General features: G+C 47.4%; 2 protein-coding genes across 2 annotated transcripts in view; one reads left to right on the top strand and one right to left on the bottom strand.

Moving 5' to 3' along the window:
• The window catches only part of LOC139346064 (oocyte zinc finger protein XlCOF6-like), a 341,081-nt gene that overhangs the window by 228,295 nt on the left and 93,431 nt on the right, over positions 1–19,355 (bottom strand). The window lies entirely within an intron of this gene.
• vps52 (VPS52 subunit of GARP complex) overlaps positions 9,029–19,355 on the top strand; it is a 48,471-nt gene continuing 38,144 nt past the window's right edge. The window contains exon 1 of the mRNA XM_070984522.1: positions 9,029–9,041. The gene's annotated coding sequence lies outside the window, so the exon portion shown is untranslated. The remainder of the gene's footprint in view (positions 9,042–19,355) is intronic.

Below are 19,355 nucleotides of genomic sequence, written 5' to 3'. Positions count from 1 at the left end.
AACTCTGCAACATTCAGCATTTATTTCAAAATAAGAGCGCGCTGACAGTCATGCTGGCCTCATCCAGGATGAACAAATCAGCCTTCAGATTCCTTCAAAGAACCAAATAAGCTGCACGAGGACAAACAGGATTATTTTAATTAGTTAAGCTGCATTTAAAGAACAGAGCTGTGTTCTTCATCTGCAGCTCAAATTACTCATAATCATTATTTTGGCGTTTGAAAGGACTCCAGGCGCTCAGTGTCTGAGGGAACGTCAGGCTGCAGAGATGAAACCATGATCACATTCATGTGATCGGCTGAATGCCTGATTGTACCTGCTCTATGTAACTGTGCAGTAGGTGTGATGGGAACCCTCCTTCTGTGTGTTGCTGCGACTGGGTTGTCGGTCGGGTTTCTTCAAACTCTTCATTAACTTTTAAATGTTTATTCAAATGAAGTTTTAATCACATGAACAATCAGGAACATTTACTGTTTTTAATCTAATGACAAATTCTCATTTTAATAGCAGATTAAACGTTCCGGCTCCGTCAAAGAATCAGAATCTCTCAGTTTTTGTCTTTTCTCAAACTTTTTGCTGTGGTTTCAAATCGTTTCATTTATCAATTATTAGAGGCACAAATCACACAGAATTACATTACAGTGACAGATGACAGCGATGAATCAATAACCTGCATGTCAACGTCTGAAATCAGGTTCACGTCAACACTCTTTGATTGTTAATCGCAGAAAATCTTCTTATTTAAAAACACACTTCATGCTTGACGTCCTGATCCAGCCGCCGCTAAGCTGCAGGCTCGGCTTTAAGGACTGCAGATTAAATTCAAACAGCTTCAAAGGGCCAGAAAACACAGCCTGATGTCGAATGATCCGCCGTGTCATCTGGATACCTCTGCATGCAAACAGCCGGCCCGGACATGTGAGGAATGTGTGCTGTAAACTGAAGATGGCCGACAGCCAAACGCCTTCATGAGAGCGTCCCTTCAACATTTTCTGCTCGGGTGACTCCAGAAGGCGCCACACCTGAGCTGCGTCGCTGTCATTTATTATCGTCTTAGAGTGTTTGACAGCTCCTGCTTTCATCAGCAAACACATGCAGACGACAGAGACTCGTGTAAATGGTGCCTGTTTGTTTTCGTATCATCGTCACTCAAATCAAACCATTAAATCATTTTCTGATGAATGACGCTGATTAAAGGTTCAAGCATGAGCTTCTGCAAACACGTGGGCGGCTTCTGATTGACGGCAAGAGTGATCAACAAAGCAAAGAAACACTGCCTGAAATAAACAAACTGAAACCTGACAGAAGCCAAACGCTCTGCTCTTTTTGCATTTAGCTCCACGTTAGCATTAGCGTCAGCGCTGGAGAAGACAGAAGTCATACTGGTGACTCCTGAACCCAGTGACAAAACTGGGAGAAAGAGCAGATTTCAGACACCTCAGATTCTGTGTTTGTGATAAGTTTGATTCTATCAGCTTTGGATCTGCTTCAAATCTTAGATGCAACAATAAGTATCCAAGACATGCCTGCTTCAAACTGTGTGTGACGTCCCTGTTAGCACTGACATCCTGGATTTGAGCTGCAGGAGCTGGAAAAATCCCCTTCAGTGGTTCATCAGCGCGTTCAGAATTTCATTGGCTGCCCGAAGCGTCAGTCATCTGCAAACTCGGCTGTGATTGGCTCAGTCATCACACAGAATTGAAGGAGGGCCTTCTGTTCAACTCAGGCTGTAATTGGTTGCTCTGGTTGTTTGGCTTCAAATGGCAGATTGTGATTGGTCAGATGAGTCATTTCAAACCTGAGGTTCCACAGAGAACCTGAGACAAGATGGCGCACAGAAAACAAACAGAACATCTTTCTGTGGATTATTTTCATCTTTTAGGACTAAATATTTCTAATACTTTCAGACCGTTTTTGGACTGTTCGATCTGTGGATCTGTGAGAGACGTCAGTGGTGAGTCTCCTCAATGTTTTTGGAAACGTTTGTTTGTCTGCTGTTGGTGTTTATTGAGCCTCCTGTTGTGGTTGTATCTTGAATGGTTTGAATCAATCGATTGATGAGAATCTGAGCTTTCTCATGGTGTTTAATTTGAGTAGAAACGTGAACAGTAAACAGTAACGGCTGCTGCGGCCCGCCGGCGGGCTGCTGGGACGGTGGAAGGTCATCGCTCTCCACATGACAACACCAGCGTTGTCACAATGCTTTTTTGTCCTTAATTATCTTGATAAGACGTTACAGCTTCTCACTGTGATTACTTTTATTCCTGCTGCTAAGTCACTTTCCAACATTATAAAGCTGTTTGACGAGAACAAAACTGCTTTGTTGAAGTCATTTTAGCATCTAGACAGCTTCTTAGTTTAGCGGCGTCACTTTCAGAGAGCTGTGGGTCTTTGAGACGATATCTATACTACATGATGTTTTCACTGGTTTTCTGCTCTGTTGGTAGGTAAATTTGCTTTTTTGAGTAACGTTCTGACACGAGTTTGACAGTTGTACATCTGAAATGATTTTGTGGCATCCAAACTAGTTTAGAAAGCAGTTGTGCAGCCACACAATGGACATGTCAGTGATGGAGACATCCTGGGTCCAGTTGTCCAGCGTCTGTGAAATGATAAATGTTCACGAGGGAGAAGGAGGGGGTGTCATTTTACCAAGATTTAGTTTTAAACCTGATGATGGTTCTGGGTTTAACCACGACTCCATCGACTCCACAGTGTGTTTGTCAGCCTGCAACAGATTCAACGTTAGAAATATTTATGAGCAAACACATGAATTTATGAACACCTCCATGGCTTCACAGCATTGACAGCTGCTCAGTAAAAGTCTGCTTAAAAGGAAATGTTTGCCTGTGAGGTTGGTGGAGGAGGAAGTGTGAAAACTCATGTGGAGGCGTCACGTATCTGTGACAGCTGAACAAAACCTGGAGCAGGAGGAAACGCCGAGAACCTGCGAGGCATCAATGAAAGGATTTACTGAATGACGAGCGTCCGTCTGAGGACGTGAACCGCTGCTGGCAGGTCACTGAGCGGAAAACATGCTGCATGTTTTATATTAATATCCTGTCCAGAATCACCTTTAAGAGCCAGAGTCAAATAAAAATCAAGTGTAAAATCGAGTCTGTTGGCACTAAGGCGACCTTATAGACTGAACTCACAGTTCTGAATGCAGGATTCTTAATTTTCATCCTCACTGTAGCTTATAACACATATTGATTATCAGTTAGTTCATTGAAGAGTCTATTGTTTACAATCGGCTCGTACTTTTGAAATATTGAAGAAAGATTTCTGTGGGCTGTTTCTTGAGGACGTGCTGCTGTGTGAAATTAACCAGAGAAAAGCTCTGCAAAGCCTGCAGGGCAGAAATGTGTTTATTGATCTGTCGTTTCTTCAGATGTTGCTGAATTTATTTCATTTCGGTGTCTAATGAGCTTCACACACTCGAGTTTAGCTACAGTCAGTGTTCGCTTCGTTTGCACTGCACAGATCAGATCATCGGAGCAGCCAGCCATGAAATGACACGTCCAGTTTCCCGTCAGCGTCAAAATCCGACGTGCAGCTATGAATTAAACATTTACACAACACTTTAAGTTACACAATGGTCCTCACAGGTGTGGTGAACTGCAGCATCTCAGTCACAAACCTGTTTCCTGTCTGCAGGTAAAGGCTTCCATTGCACAGTCAGAGCTGAATGTGACTTTGCCTCTGTCTCTGTGTAAATCCTGGAAACGCCCCCTGATGTGCCCGCTGGCTATGTCTTCTCTCAGAGAGCTGTGACATTACCAGGCCCCTGATGCACCTGTCGGCTCTGTGTATTTGCTGAGAACAGACACCACTCTGTCGACCCACAAACTGTCTGCCGGCTCTGTGTATTTGCTGAGAAAGCTCCACACTCTCAGAACATTTGAGCTACATGCCGGATGTGTGTATTTACTGGGAAGGCTCCACAGTCGCAGACCCTTAAACTACTCATGGGTATTGTAGACGTGCTGGGAATGCACCACACTACCAGGCCTCCTGACCTCTGTGTATTTGCTGGAACTTCCCACACTACCAAACCTCTGAACTATTTCCACCGGCAGGGTGCAGCCTATTTGCTGAGAACTGTCCATTCTGCCAGATGCCTGCGGTCACCGCCAACTCGGTCTATTAGCTAAGAACACAGTCTGTCCACCCCCTGAGCTACATTCTCTAACCTTGAACAGCACATCGGTCCTGACTACCCTCTGGTGATGTTTTAGTCTCCCATACCCCCTGAATAACCTGCTGGCTCTCCTATTGGCCAGGAGGCACCCACAGTCCAGCGGCCCCTGAACTCGTACCCGCCACATCTGTCTATCCACTGCAGAAACTCTGTGCCTTTGGGCCCTTGAACTACCCGCCAGCTCTGCGGTTCTCTCAGAAAACATTCCGCTCTCCCAGTGACCCTGAACTACTCATCCTGCACTCTGCATGTGATGCCTCAAGCTGTGCCAAGTCCTATTATGTTGGTAATCTGATAAGTGCTGGGATGGATGCCAGAGGCTTTTCTATTTGCTCTTTTTGTGTCAATAAAAATTTACATACAGTGAATGAAACTTAAAAGTCAACCTCCATTTTCTGGGAAGATTAACTGAGCAGGTCTGCTCTTTTATTAGGAGCAGATCAACACACTTGAACTTGGCAGCTGCCCAGGATGAAATAGTGTTTTGCTGCACTGTTTTAGGCCTCCTGCGTGAAGCACTTCAGCAGCATGAGAAAGAACGATTGCCGTGTTTTTGGACTCTTCCTTTTATCTGACGGATCACTCACAAACAGCAGGAAATAAAGCTTCCAAATAAGCTCATAAAATCCAACCATAAAAGACACTGGAGGCCACAGCCACAGATTTATTGGCTAACAGATGCTATAAATGAGCAAAGTGCATCAGGTGCAAACACAGATCGATTACTGGTGCAGGCCAAAGGGTCCGACAGGTCAGGGGGACCAGGGCTTCTGTTTGGAGCACAAAACCACCACAAAGAGACAAAAAACACCACAAAGAGACAAAAAAAACACCACAAAGAGACAAAAAATGACCCGTCCCTCTCAGTCTGGGGTCTTGCTGCCTTCCGTGTCTCATGTACATGTTACATTTTACATGTCACAGTCTCATAATGTCGGCTTGTTTTGAGGGAGGGGCTTCCAGCCTCCACCATCATCAGCTCTTCACAAAGCGGCTGGAATCTGTGCAGAAATGGATGTGATTGGATGCGTCTCATCGGTTTGAATGTTGGACTGTTCAGTGTCGACCATCGAGATCAGAGCGTCTTCATGAGTCCAGACGCAGCCGACAGAAGTTTTGAAGTTCAGGATGGCTGTTTGTAACTGTCCCAGGTTTTATTTGACTGTTGTGAAAATCTCGTCTGCACTGTTCTTCAAGTCGTTTGCATGTCCTCAGGGTTCGAAGTTCCTCCTCTGCCTCATCTGTCTCGTGTTACTGCACACAGTACGTGTTTCATGTGTTTCTGTCAGGGTCACGTATGACTGTCATTCTTCCAACAGGTGGCGCTGCTGCTCTTCACATTGGAGGCTTTCCTGATGAAGGTACTGCTTTTTTACTGTTTCAGCTTGTGTCACATTGAAGGATCCACTGCTGAAGGCCTTAAGAGTGGCTGAGTTTTTCTTCATGTGCCACCTTTCGTACATTAAACGCAACTCAAACAACTGAAAAAGAATCAAAGTTTATTAAAAATACAGGAATCAAAGAGAGAAAGACTTTGACCACATCAGCACTTAAACATGAACGTGATTTTAAACTGACGTACAATATTTCAGAAATCTGTTACCAAACGGTAAAACCTGGTTAAATACAACAGATTGTCCTAAATAATTAATTGAAATTTGTAGTATTGAAGTTTTACAGTTTGTTCATTGGAGGTCTAACAGGAAGTCAATATACTGCACGAATATTTCCTCACCAGGTTTAATATAATAATAATAATAATAATAATACTTTGTGGTCATTTTTGTATTTTGTGCCCTTCAGCAACTGTGTGCAGATTTTTGGAACAGTCAAACGGTTGATTTTAAAGGCACTGACTGCACAAACTCTCCTCACAGTTTTCTCTTTTTCTGACGAACAGCTCGTCTCACCTCCAGAATTCACTCATGCAGCCAGAGGACTTCATGCACACCTGAGGATCAGCTGTAACAGCTGACGGTGACTGTTAGCATCGACACGAGCGTCACTCTTTAACACAGCTTTTCTGAAAAGACCCACGTCACACAACACTGCACGTAGCGAGCCTCTGAACACGTCAGTGCGGGAGCAGTCAGTAGGGTTCAGACGCTGGAAAACTGTGCCTGAATTAGACACAATGGCCTGTTGGTGACTTCACTGCCATGGAGACTCAAAACAGAGAGCCACTGATTTGACTGATGTGAAATTCAGAGGAATGCTGATGCGTCAGTCTGTTGGTCTCACCTAAAAACAATAATGGCTGATTGAATAGATGACTGTTTACCTAACATTCTTCCATCTGTCCTTTATCTACACCCGTTCATCCTGTTCAGGGTTTGGTCGGATTGCTGCCCATCCTAGCCTCCAGATTGTGCCTCCCATGTGCTCTTTATTCACAGGTGAAGAATCTGTTGGCCTGAAATATAAATCTTTAAAAAAACAAACATCCCAGAACAGGATGATGACATTTTCTAGATGTTTTGGAGGTTTTGTCAGAATCCTCAAAGACCCCTCTGAGCATCTGCATCCAGACATTGTGTCTGGTGATATAAAATAAAAGAAGTTGCAGCTCTGAGCTGACGTTCTGTGTCGTGTATCACTGTCAAAGGTCTGTGTGCTAACGTTAGCTGTAGCTAAGGGCAGTTCATGGGTTATCTAATGTGTTGTTTTAACTTGAAATGCAGCCCTCCAGATTTTCACTCATTGTCTTTTTGGTTGCTGATCAATCGGGAAGCTTTGACGATTGGTCCAATTTAATAAGGTTTAACAACTTCAAACTCCCCTGGAACGCAGCACGATGACATTACCCTTCATGAACAGCATCTGAGCTTCCCGCCTCGAGTGGAAAATGGCTGAATTTGGTCTATTGTATTATTTTTACATTAATTGTTTTGTATTTTCATACTTAATAATGAGTTTGCAGTTTTCTTGTGAAGCACAAAGCTTTGTGCGCCTTCATTCCAGTGAAGGGAAATCTTTAATGCAACAGCAAACGATGACATTTTAGACATTTTTTATTCCAGCTTTGTTTCAGCAGCTTGTGCTTGTCTGTTCAGATGTGACAATCATGGGTCTCACCTGCACACATGCTGCACTTTTTAAGTGTTGAATATCTTTTCAGATGCAGCAGCGTTGGAGAAATGATCCGAGTTGTTCAGAATTGCTTTACACAACATCAGGAAACGATTACTCACAATCTTCGCTCTAAACCAAACAGAGATTACTTGTTCCTTGGCAGACAGCCCAATATTAAACCTGATTCCAATGAGCTGTAACTGTAATAATTGTATCGCTCTCTAAAGAGCTGTTTACACATCCTGTTTAACTCGAAAAACAAAACCATCAACATGGAACAAAGCATCGAGGACGGTAATATCATGGTGACAAGTGTCACGTAAGTCGGTCACCTTCCCTGTGAGACACCTGATTTTAAGTTTCTGTCACACTGTCAGACATAAAAACCAACCACATGGCTCAGAAAAAAAAGCATGTTCCTCCACTGATGCCACAGTCGACCAGCAGGCAATGAAACAAGCTGAAGCTAATGTAGGAACATGAAAGCTTAGTGATCACTAACTGCAGGAAACAGCGGTAGAAGAAGTAGATTCTGCTTTTATTTTCTTCAATACGTCATTGTCTGATCAGCCAACAGTCACCTCGTGCTGACTGGACGCAGTATGCAGATAACCAGCAGCAGCGTAAGCCAGTAAAGAGCTGCCATTGGCTGCACAGCAGAGGCCTGTCAGGATCAGCAGCAGCATTTTAGAGTGTTTTAAGGTATTGAGGTTCCAACAAAAGGACGTTCAAGGTCTTTGCATTTGATGGTTTAATGTGTTTAATAGTTGAATATTAACATGTACAATCACTGCAGAATGTTTCATTGTGTTTCCATCCAATATACTGAAAAACAGAAATACAGGCAAATATAAAACAACCATTCACAGTCTCACAACAGTTGAATCAACATGTCTGATTACGTTATTGATTACAGCTGTTCATGTCATTGTGACCTTTATGGTTATTAACTGGTTTTATGTAAAAATTAAGAGTAGTGAAGACGACGTGCATGGAAGCAGTCTGTAATGAAGGGAAAGTAGCTGTTAATCCGTATAATTCATGTAAGACATATATACTGTACTTACTCAAATATGCTGATATGCTAAACATAATGAAACTCACATTTAGAACAAGTTCTCAATGAAGATCTCAATGAAAACCAGCCACATGATAAATAAGTGGAATAAATTAAGTCTGATGATCTTTCAGTTATTTCTAATAAATTATACATTGAATACATGAAACTTGGCCATATTTAGTCCTTAGTTCCAGGTCAGTTCTTAATTATAAAGAACTGCTGTAACAACTGTGATGACCAAAAGGAAACTTGTTTTGTTGATGACTGCAGAGGAGGCAGCGGTTGTGGGTTCTGCTGTAACTGCTACTGTTGTTTCATCCACTACTGGTGCAACTGTTGTTGTTGTTGTTGTTGTTGTTGTTGTTGTTGTTGTTGTTGTTGTTGTTGTTGTTGTTGTTGTAGAGTCTGCTGTGGTTGATGCTGCAGGGACTACTGTGGTATTTGCTCCTTGGACTACTGTGGATGTTGCTGCTGGGGATACTGTGGTTGTTACTCTTGGGGCGACTGTAGTTGTTGCTCCTGGGCCTGCTCTGGTTGTTGCCTCGAGGGCCACTGTGGTTGTTGTCGGGGCAGCTGTGGTTGTTGTTTGGGCAGTTGCTGTTGGTGGTGCAACCGTGGTCGTTGCTGGCTCGGCTGTGGTTGATGTTTGTTCAGCTGTGGTTGATGTTGGGGCAGCTATGGTTGCTATTGCTGCAGCTGCTGTTGTTTGTTCAGCTGTGGTTGTTGTTGGAGCAGCTGTGGTTGTTGTTGGCACAGCTGTGGTTGTTGTTGGCTCACCTGTTGTTGTTTTTGGTGCAGCCGTGGTTGTTGTCTGGGCAGCTGTGGTTGTTCTTAGCTCAGCTGTAGTTGTTGTTGGTGCAACTGTGGTGGTTGTTGGCACAGCTGTGGTTGTTGTTGGTGCAGCTGTGGTCGTTGTCTGGGCAGCTGTGGTTATTATCTGGGCAGCTGTGGTTGCTGTTGGTTCACCTGTAGTTATTTTTGACATAACTGTGGTTGTTGTTGGCTCACCTGTAGTTGTTTTTGGCGTAGCTGTGGTTGTTGTCTGGGCAGCTGTGGTTGTCGTTGTGGCAGTTGTTGTTGTTGTTGATGGTTCACCTGTTGTCGTTGTTTGGGCAACTGTTGTTGTTGTTGGAGCAGTTGTTGTTGTTGTTGTCTGGGCAGCTGAGATTGTTGTTGAAGCAGCTGTTGCTGTAGTCTGGGCAGCTGAGGTTGTTGTCTGAGCAGCTGTGGTTGTTGGCTCAGCTGTAGTTGTTGTTGGTGCAGCTGTGGTTGTTGTTGGGGCAGCTGTGGCTGTTGCTGGTTCACCTGTTGTTGTTCTTGGAGCAGCTGTTGTTGTTTTCTGGGCAGCTGAGGTTGTTGTCTGGGAAGCTGAGGTTGTTGTTGGCGGCACAGCTGTGGTTGTTGTTGGTCGACCTGTTGTTGTTGTTTGGGCAGCTGTTGTCGATGGCCCAGCTGTTGTCGTTGTTGGTGCAACTGTGGTTGTTGTCTGGGCAGCTGTTGTCGTTGTTGGTGCAACTGTGGTTGTTGTCTGGGCAGCTGTTGTTGTTGATGGTGCAGCTGTGGTTGTTGTTTGAGCAGCTGTTGTCGTTGTTTGGGCAGCAGTTGTTGTTGGCTCAGCTGTGGTTGTTGTTGGAACAGCTGTTGTTGTTGTCTGGGCAGCTGAGGTTGTTGTTGAAGCAGCTGTTGTTGCAGTCTGGGCAGCTGAGGTTGTTCTTAGCTCAACTGTAGTTGTTGTTGGTGCAACTGTAATGGTTGTTGGAGCAGCTGTGGCTGTCAGTGCAGCTGTGGTTGCTGTTGGCACAGCTGTTGTCGTTGTTGGGTCACCTATGGTTGTTGTTGGCACAGCTATGATTGTTGTTGGAGCAGCTGTTGTTGTTATTGGGGCAGCCATGGTTGTTGTTGGTGCAGCCATGGTTGTTGTTGGGGCAGATGTGGTTGTTGTATGCACAGTTGTGATTGTTTTTGGAGCAGCTGTGGTTTTTGTTGGTTCACCTGTAGTTGTTGTTGGCATAGCTGTGGTTGTTGTCTGGGCAGCTGTGGTTGTTGTTGGTGCAGCTGTAGTGGTTGTTGGGGCAGCTGTGGTTGTTGTTGGTTCACCTGTTGTCGTTACTTGGGCAGCTGAGGTTGTTGTCTGGGCTGCTGTGGTTGTTGTTGGTGCAGCTGTGGTTGTTGGCTCAGCTGTGGTTGTTGTTGGCTTCCCCGTGGTTGTTGTTGGTCCACCAGTTGTTGTTGGCTCAGTTGTGGCTGTTGTTGGTGCAGCTGTGGTCGTTGTCTGGGCAGCTGTGGTTATTATCTGGGCAGCTGTGGTTGTTGCTGGTTCACCCGTTGTTGTTGTTGTTTGAGCAGCTGTTGTTGTTGTTGGAGCAGCTGTTGTTGGTTTCTGGGCAGCTGTGGTTGTTGTCAGGGAAGCTGAGGTTGTTGTTGGCACAGCTGTGGTTGTTATTGGTCCAATTTTTGTTGTTGTTTGGGCAGATATTGTCGGTGGCCCAGCTGTTGTCGTTGTTGGTGCAGCTGTGGTTGTTGTCGGGGTAGCTGTGGTTGTTGTTTGTTCAGTAGTGGTTGTTTTTTGTTCAGCTGTGGTCGTTGTTGGGGAAGCTGTGGTAGTTGTCGGTGCACCTGTGGTTGTTGTCGGTGCAGCTGTGGTTGTTGTCGGTGCAGCTGTGGTTGTTGTCAGAGCAGCTGTGGTTGTTGTCAGGGCAGCTGTGGTTGTTGTTTGTTCACCTGTGGTCGTTGTTGGGGCAGCTGTGGTCGTTGTTGGGGCAGCTGTAGTTGTTTGTTCAGCTGTGGTCGTTGTTGGGGCAGATGTGGTTCTTGTTGAGGCAGATGTGGTCGTTGTTTGTTCAACTGTGGTCGTTGTTGGGGCAGCTGTGGTTGTTGTCGGTGCAGCTGTGGTCGTTGTCGGGGCAGCAGTGGTTGTTGTGGGGCCAGCTGTGGTTGTTGTTGGTGCAGCTGTGGTCGTTGTTGGGGCAGCTGTGGTTGTTGTTTGTTCAGCTGTGGTCGTTGTTTGGGCAGCAGTGGTTGTTGTGGGGCCAGCTGTGGTCGTTGTCGGTGCAGCTGTGGTCGTTGTCGGGGCAGCTGTGGTTGTTGTCTGGGCAGCAGTGGGCGTTGTTGGGGCAGCTGTGGTTGTTGTTGGTTCACCTGTTGTCGTTGTTTGTCCAGCTGTTGTTGTAGTCTGGGCAGCTGAGGTTGTTGTTGGCTCAACTGTAGTTGTTGTTGGCATAGCTGTGGTTGTTGTTGGCTTCCCTGTAGTTGTTGTTGGCGTAGCTGTGGTTGTTGTTAGGGCAGCTGTGGTTGTTGTTTGAGCAGCTGTTGTCGTTGTTTGGGCAGCTGTTGTCGTTGGCTCAGCTGTGGTTGTTGTTGGTGCAGCTGTGGTTGTTGTCTGGGCAGCTGTGGTTATTATCTGGGCAGCTGTGGTTTTTGTTGGGGCAGCTGTTGTTGTTGGAGCAGCTGTTGTTGGTTTCTGGGCACCTGTGGTTGTTGTCAGGGAAGCTGAGGTTGTTGTTGGCACAGCTGTGGTTGTTATTGGTCCAATTTTTGTTGTTGTTTGGGCAGCTATTGTCGGTGGCCCAGCTGTTGTCGTTGTTGGTGCAGCTGTGGTTGTTGTCTGGGCAGCTGTGGTTGTTGTCTGGGCAGCTGTGGTCGTTGTTGGGGCAGCTGTGGTTGTTGTTGGTTCACCTGTTGTCGTTGTTTGTCCAGTTGTTGTTGTAGTCTGGGCAGCTGAGGTTGTTGTTGGCTCAACTGTAGTTGTTGTTGGCATAGCTGTGGTTGTTGTTGGCTTCCCTGTAGTTGTTGTTGGCATAGCTGTGGTTGTTGTTGGGGCAGCTGTGGTTGTTGTTTGAGCAGCTGTTGTCGTTGTTTGGGCAGCTGTTGTCGTTGGCTCAGCTGTGGTTGTTGTTGGTGCAGCTGTGGTTGTTGTCTGGGCAGCTGTGGTTATTATCTGGGCAGCTGTGGTTTTTGTTGGGGCACCTGTGGTTGTTGTTGGTTCACCTGTTGTCGTTGTTGGTGCAGCTGTGGTTGTTGTCTGGGCAGCTGTTGTCGTTGTTGGGGCAGCTGTGGTTGTTGTTGGGTCACTTGTTGTCGTTTGTCCAGCTGTTGTTGTTGTCTGGGCAGCAGTGGTTATTATCTGGGCAGCTGTTGTCGTTGTTGGGGCAGCTGTGGTTGTTGTTGGTTCACCTGTTGTCGTTGTTTGTCCAGCTGTTGTTGTAGTCTGGGCAGCTGAGGTTGTTGTTGGCTCAACTGTAGTTGTTGTTGGCATAGCTGTGGTTGTTGTTGGCTTCCCTGTAGTTGTTGTTGGTGTAGCTGTGGTTGTTGTTAGGGCAGCTGTGGTTGTTGTTTGAGCAGCTGTTGTCGTTGTTTGGGCAGCTGTTGTCGTTGGCTCAGCTGTGGTTGTTGTTGGTGCAGCTGTGGTTGTTGTCTGGGCAGCTGTGGTTATTATCTGGGCAGCTGTGGTTTTTGTTGGGGCAGCTGTTGTTGTTGGAGCAGCTGTTGTTGGTTTCTGGGCACCTGTGGTTGTTGTCAGGGAAGCTGAGGTTGTTGTTGGCACAGCTGTGGTTGTTATTGGTCCAATTTTTGTTGTTGTTTGGGCAGCTATTGTCGGTGGCCCAGCTGTTGTCGTTGTTGGTGCAGCTGTGGTTGTTGTCTGGGCAGCTGTGGTTGTTGTCTGGGCAGCTGTGGTCGTTGTTGGGGCAGCTGTGGTTGTTGTTGGTTCACCTGTTGTCGTTGTTTGTCCAGTTGTTGTTGTAGTCTGGGCAGCTGAGGTTGTTGTTGGCTCAACTGTAGTTGTTGTTGGCATAGCTGTGGTTGTTGTTGGGGCAGCTGTGGTTGTTGTTTGAGCAGCTGTTGTCGTTGTTTGGGCAGCTGTTGTCGTTGGCTCAGCTGTGGTTGTTGTTGGTGCAGCTGTGGTTGTTGTCTGGGCAGCTGTGGTTATTATCTGGGCAGCTGTGGTTTTTGTTGGGGCACCTGTGGTTGTTGTTGGTTCACCTGTTGTCGTTGTTGGTGCAGCTGTGGTTGTTGTCTGGGCAGCTGTTGTCGTTGTTGGGGCAGCTGTGGTTGTTGTTGGGTCACTTGTTGTCGTTTGTCCAGCTGTTGTTGTTGTCTGGGCAGCTGTGGTTATTATCTGGGCAGCTGTTGTCGTTGTTGGGGCAGCTGTGGTTGTTGTTGGTTCACCTGTTGTCGTTGTTTGTCCAGCTGTTGTTGTAGTCTGGGCAGCTGTGGTTATTATCTGGGCAGCTGTTGTCGTTGTTGGGGCAGCTGAGGTCGTTGTTGGCTTCCCTGTAGTTGTTGTTGGCGTAGCTGTGGTTGTTGTTGGGGCAGCTGTGGTTGTTGTTGGCACAGCTGTGGTTGTTGTTGGTCCACCTGTTGTTGTTGGCTCAGCTGTGGTTGTTGTTGGTGCAGCTGTGGTTGTTGTCTGGGCAGCTGTGGTTATTATCTGGGCAGCTGTGGTTTTTGTTGGGGCAGCTGTGGTTGTTGTTGGCACAACTGTGATTGCTGTTTGTTCACCTGTTGTCGTTGTTTGGACAGCTGTTGTCGTTGGCTCACCTGTTGTTATTGTTGTTGTTGTTGGTGGTGGTGGTGCAGCTGTGGTTGTTGTCTGGGCAGCTGTGGTTGTTGTATGCACAGCTGTGGTTATTGTTGATTTCCCTGTAGTTGTTGTTGGCGTAGCTGTGGTTGTTGTTGGTGCAGCTGTGGTTGTTGTCTGGGCAGCTGTGGTTGTTCTTGGGGCAGCTGTGGTTGTTGTATGCACAGCTGTGGTTGTTGTGGGTTTCCCTGTAGTTGTTGTTGGGGCAGCTATGGTTGTTGTTGGTGCAGCTGTGGTTGTTGTCTGGGCAGCTGTGGTTGTTTTTGGGGCAGCTGTGGTTGTTGTATGCACAGCTGTGGTTGTTTTTGGGGCAGCTGTGGTTGTTGTATGCACAGCTGTGGTTGTTATTGGTTTCCCTGTAGTTGTTGTTGGCGTTCCTGTGGTTGTTGTTGGGGCAGCTGTGGTTGTTGTTGGTCCACCAGTTGTTGTTGGCTTAGCTGTGGCTGTTGTTGGCTTAGCTGTGGTTGTTGTTGTTGGGGCAGCTGTGGTTGTTGTTGGTTCACCTGTTGTTGTTTGAGCAGCTGTTGTTGTTGTTTGAGCAGCTGTTGTTGTTGTTGGAGCGGCTGTTGTTGGTTTCTGGGCAGCTGTGGTTGTTGTCAGGGAAGCTGAGGTTGTTGTTGGCACAGCTGTGGTTATTATTGGTGCAGCTGTGGTTGTTGTCTGGGCAGCTGTGGTCGTTTTTGGGGCAGCTGTGGTTGTTGTTGGTTCACCTGTTGTCGTTGTTTGTCCAGCTGTTGTTGTAGTCTGGGCAGCTGAGGTTGTTGTTGGCTCAACTGTAGTTGTTGTTGGCATAGCTGTGGTTGTTGTTGGCTTCCCTGTAGTTGTTGTTGGTGGTGGTGCAGCTGTGGTTGTTGTCTGGGCAGCTGTGGTTGTTGTATGCACAGCTGTGGTTGTTGATTTCCCTGTAGTTGTTGTTGGGGCAGCTGTGGTTGTTGTTGGCAGAGCTGTGGTTGTTGTTGGTCCACCTGTTGTTGTTAGCTCAGCTGTGGTTGTTGTTGGTGCAGCTGTGGTTGTTGTCTGGGCAGCTGTGGTTGTTGTTGGGGCACCTGTGGTTGTTGTATGCACAGCTGTGGTTGTTGTGGGTTTCCCTGTAGTTGTTGTTGGGGCAGCTATGGTTGTTGTTGGTGCAGCTGTGGTTGTTGCCTGGGCAGCTGTGGTTGCTGTTGGAGCAGCTGTGGTTGTTGTTGGCGCACTTGTGGTTGTTCTTGGTGTAACTGTAGTGGTTGTTGGAGCAGCTGTGGTTGTTAGTGCAGCTGTGGTTGTTGTTGGCATAGCCGTGGTTGTTGTTGGTGCAGCTGTAGTTGTTGTTGGCGTAGCTGTGGTTGTTGTTGGTGCTGCTGTGGTGTTTGTCTGGGCAGCTGTGGTTGTTGTTGGGGCAGTTCTGGTTGTTGTTGGAGCAGCTGTGGTTGGTGTTGGCCCAGCTGTGGTGGTTGTTGTGGCAGCCATGGTTGTTTTTTGGGCAGCTATGATTGTTGTTGACTCAGCTGTAGTTGTTGTTGTTTCACCTGTGGTTGTTGTTGGCGCACCTGTGGTGGTTGTTGGAGCAGATGTGGTTGTTGTCTGGGCAACTGTGGTTGCTGTTGGAGCAGTTGTGGTTGTTGTTGGCGCACCTGTGGTTGTTCTTGGTGCAACTGTAGTGGTTGTTGGAGCAGCTGTGGTTGTTAGTGCAGCTGTGGTTGTTGTTGGCACAGCTGTGCTTGTTTTTGGTTCGCCTGTTGTCGTTATTTGGACAGCTGTTGTCGTAGGCTCACCTCTTGTTGTTGGTGCAGCTGTGGTTGTTGTCTGGGCAGCTGTGGTTGTTGTCTGAGCAGCTGTGGTTGTTGTTGGCTCAGCTGTAGTTGTTGGCTCACCTGTGGTGGTGGTTGTTGAAGGAGCTGTGGTTGGTGTTGGCTCTCTTGTAGTTGTTGTTGGTTCACCCTTAGTCGTTACTGGCGTACCTGTGGTTGATGTTGGCGCACCTGTGGTGGTTGTTGGAGCAGATGTGGTTGTTGTTTGAGCACCTGGTGTTGTTGCTGGTTCACCTGTCGTTGTTGCTGGTGCACCTGTGGTTGTTGTTGAAGCAGTTGTTGTTGGTGGTGCAGCTGTGGTTGTTGTTGAAGCAGTTGTTGTTGTTTCTGCAGCTGTAGTTGTTGTTGGCTCACCTCTAGTTGTCGTTGGCTCACCTGTAGTTGTTTTTGGCTCAGCTGTGGTTGTTGTTGGAACAGCAGCTGTGGTTGTTGTTGTTGGCGTAGCTGTGGTTGTTGTTGACTCAGCTGTAGTTGTTGTTGGTTCACCTGTGGTTGTTGTTGGCTCACCTGTGGTGGTTATTGGAGCAGCTGTGGATGTTCTTGGCGCAGCTGTGGTGGTTGTTGAAGCAGGTGTGGTTGCTGTTGGTTCACCTGTTATCGTTGTTTGGACAGCTGTTGTCGTTGGCTCATCTGTTGTTGGTGAAGCTGTGGTTGTTGTCTGGGCAGCTGTGGTTGTTGTTGTCGCAGCTGTCGTTGTTGTTGGTTCACCTGTGGTTGTTGTTGGCACACCTGTGGTTGTTGTTAGAGCAGCTGTTGTTTTTTCTGCAGCTGTTGTTGTCTCACCTGTAGCTGTTGTTGGCGTCGTGTTTGTTGTTGGGGCAGCTGTGGTTGTTGACTCAGCTGTTGTTGTTGTTATTGGTGTAGCTGTGGTTGCTGTATGGGCAGCTTTGGTTGTTGTTGGCTCAGCTGTGGTTGTTGTTGGAGCAGCTGTGGTTGTTTTTGGCTCAGCTCTAGTTGTTGTTGGTTCACCAGTGGTTGTTATTGACACACCTGTGGTGATTGTTGGAGCAGCTGTGGCTGTTGTTGGCACAGCTGTGGTGGTTGTTGAAGCAGCTGTTGTTGTTTGTGCAGCTGTGGTTATTGTTGGCTGTCCTGTAGTTGTTGTTGGCGTAGCTGTGGTTGTTGTTGGTTCACCTGTTGTCGATGTTTGGACAGCTGTTGTTGTTGGCTTACCTGTTGTTGTTGTTGGTGGTGCAGCTGTGGTTGTTGTCTGGGCAGTTGTGGTTGTTGTTGTCGCAGCTGTAATTGTTGGTTCACCTGTGGTTGTTGTTGGTCCACCTGTGGTTGTAGTTGGAGCAGCTGTTGTCGTTGTTTTTGGAGCTTTTGTCCTTGGTTCAGCTGTTGTTGTTGTTGGGGCAGCTGTGGTTGACGTTGGCTCAGCTGTGGTTGTTGTTGAAGCACCTGTGTTTGTTGTTGGCTCAGCTGTGGTTGTTGTTGAAGCACCTGTGTTTGTTGTTGGCTCAGCTGTGGTTGTTGTTGGGGCAGCTGTGGTTGTTGTTGGCACAGCTGTGGTTGTTGTTGGAGCAGCTGTGGTTGTTGATGGGACAGATGTGGTTGTTGTTGGGACAGATGTGGTTGTTGTTGGCTCAGCTGTGGTTGTTGTTGGTTCACCTGTTTTTGTTGTTGTGGCAGCTGTGGTGGCTGTTGTTGAAGCAGCTGTTGTTAGTGCAGCTGTGGTTGTTGGTGGTTTCGCTGTCATTGTTGTGGTAGCTGTGGTTGTTGTTTGTGCACCCGTGGTTGTTCTTTGGACAGCTGTTGTTGTTGTTGGAGCAGCTGTGGTTGTTGTTGGAGCAGCTGTTGTTGTTGTTGGGGCAGCCATGGTTGTTGTTGGCACAGCTGTGGTTGTTGTTGTTGGGGCAGCCGTGGTTGTTGTTGGGGCAGCTGTGGTTGTTGTTGGCACAGCTGTGGTTGTTGTTGGCTCAGCTGTGGTTGTTGTTGGCTCAGCTGTGGTTGTTGTTGGTTCACCTGTGGTTGTGTTTGGCACAAATGTGGTTGTTGTTGGCACAGCTGTGGTGGTTGAAGCAGCTGTTGTTAGTGCAGCTGTGGTTGTTGGTGGTTTCACTGTTGTTGTTGTTGTAGCAGCTGTGGTTGTCGTTTGCGCACCTGTGGTTGTTGTTTGGGCAGCTGTGGTTGTTGTTGGCTCAACTGTAGTTGTTGTTGTCGCAGCTGTAGTTGTTGTTGGCTCCACTGTGGTGGTTGTTGAAGTAGCTGTTGTTGTTTGTGCAGCTGTGGTTGTTGTTCGTGTAGCTGTGGTTGTTGTTGGGGCAGCTGTGGTTTTCGTTTGTCCACCTGTTGTTGTTGTTTGGGCAGCTGTGGTTGTTGTTGGCTCACCTGTGGTTGTTGTTAGCGCAGCTGTGGTTGTTGTCGGGGCAGCTGTAGTTGTCGTTGACTCGGCTGTGGTGGTTGTTGAAGTAGCTGTTGTTGTTTGTGCAGCTGTGGTTGTTGTTGGCGTAGCTGTGGTTGTTCTTGAGGCAGCTGTGGTTGTTGTCTGGGCAGCTGTGGTCTTTGTTGGAGCAGCTGTGGTTGTTCTTGGAGCAGCTGTTGTTGTTGTTGGGGCAGCCGTGGTTGTTGTTGGGGCAGCCGTGGTTGTTGCTGGAGCAGCTGTGGTTGTTGTTGGAGCAGCTGTGGTTGTTGTTGGGGCAGATGTGGTTGTTGTTGGGGCCGATGTGGTCGTTGTTGGAGCAGCTCTTGTTGTTGTTGGGGCAGCTGTGGTTGTTGTTGGCACAGCTGTGGTTGTTGTTGGAGCAGATGTGGTTGTTGTTGTTGGCTCAGCTGTAGTTGTTGTTGGTTCACCTGTGGTTGTGTTTGGCACACCTGTGGTTGCTGTTGGCGCAGCTGTGGTGGTTGTTGAAGCAGCTGTTGTTAGTGCAGCTGTGGTTGTTGGTGGTTTCACTGTAGTTGTTGTGGCAGCTGTGGTTGTCGTTTGTGCACCTGTGGTTGTTGTTTGGGCAGCTGTGGTTGTTGTTGGTTCACCTGTAGTTGTTGTTGCCGTAGCTGTAGTTGTTGTCGGGGCAGCCATGGTTGTCGTTGGCTCACCTGTAGTTGTTATTGCCGTAGCTGTGGTTGTTGTCGGGGCAGCCATGGTTGTCGTTGTGGCAGCTGTGGTTGTTGTTGGCTCACCTGTGGTTGTTGTTGGTGCAGCTGTGGTTGTCGTTTGTGCAGCCGTGGTTGTCTTTGTGGCAGCTGTGGTTTTCGTTTGTGCACCTGTGGTTCTTGTTAGGGCAGCTGTGGTTTTCGTTGGCTCAGCTGTGGTGGTTGTTGAAGTAGCTGTTGTTGTTTGTGCAGCTGTTGTTGTTGTTGGGGCAGCTGTGGTTGTTGTTGGCACAGCTGTGGTTGTTGTTGGAGCAGTGGTTGTTGTTGGCTCACCTGTGGTTGTTGTTGGGGCAGCCATGGTTGTTGTTGGGGCAGCCGTGGGTGTTGTTGGCACAGCTGTGGTTGTTGTTGGAGCAGCTGTTGTTGTTGTTGGGGCAGCCGTGGTTGTTGTTGGGGCAGCTGTTGTTGTTGTTGGCTCAGCTGTGGTTGTTGTTGGAGCAGCTGTGGTTGTTGTTGGAGCAGCTGTTGTTGTTGTTGGAGCAGCTGTGGTTGTTGTTGGGGCAGCTGTGGTTGTTGTTGGCACAGCTGTGGTTGTTGTTTGTTCAGTTGTGGTTGTTGTTTGGG

The sequence above is a fragment of the Chaetodon trifascialis genome, chromosome 17 (genome assembly GCF_039877785.1).
Source record: "Chaetodon trifascialis isolate fChaTrf1 chromosome 17, fChaTrf1.hap1, whole genome shotgun sequence".
Classification (NCBI taxonomy): domain Eukaryota; kingdom Metazoa; phylum Chordata; class Actinopteri; order Chaetodontiformes; family Chaetodontidae; genus Chaetodon; species Chaetodon trifascialis.
This window is presented reverse-complemented; position numbering and strand designations above follow the sequence as displayed.